Here is a 2,443-nt window from a genome sequence, read left to right as displayed (position 1 = left end):
ACACAGAAGCATCAAGAAGGAAAAAGGAGGCACTCGACCATACCACCCGATAATTGCCACATAGCACATGGTCGAGCTCATGACGAGACCTTCAAATATCGACTCAAATGAAGATTTTACGTTGGGATTCAGCTTCTATTTTCTTCATAAAAGTTATAGGATATCGAGTTCTCTTTCCATAGGCGGTGATTTGAAACCAATCGGATGTGCGGTTCAAGAATTATTTCTGTTTTAGTGAGCGTATATACATCCAGATCGAAGAATGGAACCACCCGATCACCTATCCGGTCATGCACCCGAAGTGGAGCTCGAGTTACACCTCATGCAACATGGTCGTATACCTGCTGACGTGGCTAGGTTAACCTGCTTCATTATAAATACCCCTTCTTAACCCTATTTTTGATAGACAAGAGGCGAGAGCCGTTTCTACACTTTTCTTAGGATTTCTTTTCCAGTTTTTGTTATTCTTTCAACTTGAATTATGTTTACATTTTGCTATTGCTTCTTTTTAATAAAACATTTATCTCCTTTTCATCTTTGTGTTTATGCAATCTTTATTTATTTATGGGTTTATGTTCTTTGCCATGAGATCTGAGTATTGAATCAAGGTTTCTAGGGATGGGATAGGCTAGTGAGTGTTCTTAATCGATTAGGATGTTTTAGATTGATTGTTATTATGAAAATTATCTTTTGGATTAGTGTTCTTAGTGCTATCAACATTACGAGAGGTTGATATTAGATTCTAGGCATTTCTGCCCGAGAGGTGTTCGATGAAATGCCTGAATTAGCTAATGCTAGAAATTTACTCACTTAGCCTAAGAGATTAGATGTGTAAGGAGTTTATTGATAATAATGAATCGGATTTTAATGCCTGCTTAGTCATGTTTCTCCAACGAGAGTTGGGTAGGGGAGTGACTAAGGTTGATTGTTTCTATTAAGAGAGTGTTTTAGCAAGGTTTAGAGATTCATTGTCTAGGGAATAGATTGCTTGAGGCTTGTAAAACATTCTAGGTTGATTAGGAATACTTATGAACCAATTACGCCATCCTTAGGAGCTTTCGCATCTTGATTGTTTACTGTTTTTATATTAACTCGACCACCAACCCGATCTGGTACTCGATCACCTGCATCGTGTGGTACTTCGAGTTGTTCTTGATTTTTGCTCTTTCTGTTTTCTTATTTTTGTTCACCTTAGGTTAATAGATAAAACCCCCATTATTATTTGGCTTGACTTGCTTGTTTCTGATTACATCCTATCTGCTAGCATAACAACCATTTGGATTGATAACCCTTTGTACTACAACTGCATAGGGAATTGATACCCTGGGTGAAAATCATATTATCAATTTGGCGTCGTTGTCATTTGGTTGTTTCTTGTTACATTTAGGATTTCAGCACTTGCTAGATCAAGTTCTTTTTATTATTATTTGTTCTTGGTACTGATTATTTACTTGTGTGTTATGGATCTTTAGTGAACCTACGCGACCACCTACCCGATCCACCACCCGAACCCTTACCCGATCCCCCACCTGAACCCCTAACCGAACCTGTCTACCCGAGCATCGGCTTGTGTGACTTTTCAGATTCTTGATCGGGTACTTGTATACACCAATCCTTTGCCAAGAGAACCAAGACATCAAAGGATGGTGTCCGAGTAGAACAAGAAGAAGTGGAATGGAAAACCCACATGATCAAACTGAACTTCAAAGGAGATGGAAGATTGGTGATAGCGATGCTCCCACTACTCATACTCAGAGATATGGGATAGTGCCTCCTGCTGTCCACAACACAACCTTCACGATCAAGACTAGTCTGATCTCAATGTTTCGGAGCAATAGATTTCATGGACTGTACACTGAAGACCCCCTTGCACATCTTGATGAGTTTGACAGGCTCTGTAGCCTCACCAATATAAATGGAGTTAGTGAGGATGCATTGAAGCTGAGATTGTTTCCTTTTTCTCTAGGAGATAAAGCCCATTAGTGGGAGAAGACTCTACCTCCTGGAAAAATCACCTCTTGGATTGATTGTAAGAAGGTCTTCCTTGCAAAGTTCTTCTCTAGTTCAAGGACTGCACGTTTGAGGAACGAAATTTTAGGATTTCTCCAACAGAGTGGCGAGTCTTTCAGTGAAGCATGGGAGCGATTTAAAGGCTACCAAAGACAATGCCCACATCATGGATTCAACAATGCATCTTTGTTGAGTACTTTGTATAGAGGTGTTATTCCCAGTATCAGAATACTTCTAGACACAGCCTCCAATGGAAGTTTCATGAATAGATATGTCGCTGAAGGTTGGGAATTAGTAGAGAATCTTGCTCCTTGCAATGGAAATTATTGTGAGGAATATGATTCCCGCTTTAGGGGCGGTGTTGATTATGAGGAAGGGCATAGAAAGGAACTAAAAGCCTTAAATGAGAAGCTTTAGAAGCTAGATAAAATCC

The 2,443-nt window shown here is 39.7% G+C and overlaps 1 non-coding gene across 1 annotated transcript; it reads right to left on the bottom strand.

Moving 5' to 3' along the window:
• Window positions 1–2,076: 2,076 nt before the first annotated feature.
• LOC147949991 (small nucleolar RNA R71) lies at window positions 2,077–2,183 on the bottom strand. Its single transcript, XR_015565491.1, has one exon. It is a non-coding gene; the product is annotated as a small nucleolar RNA R71 (small nucleolar RNA).
• Window positions 2,184–2,443: the final 260 nt, after the last annotated feature.

Source organism: Camelina sativa, chromosome 1, assembly GCF_030686135.1.
Source record: "Camelina sativa cultivar CO46 ecotype springtype chromosome 1, ASM3068613v1".
NCBI lineage: Eukaryota > Viridiplantae > Streptophyta > Magnoliopsida > Brassicales > Brassicaceae > Camelina > Camelina sativa.
This window is presented reverse-complemented; position numbering and strand designations above follow the sequence as displayed.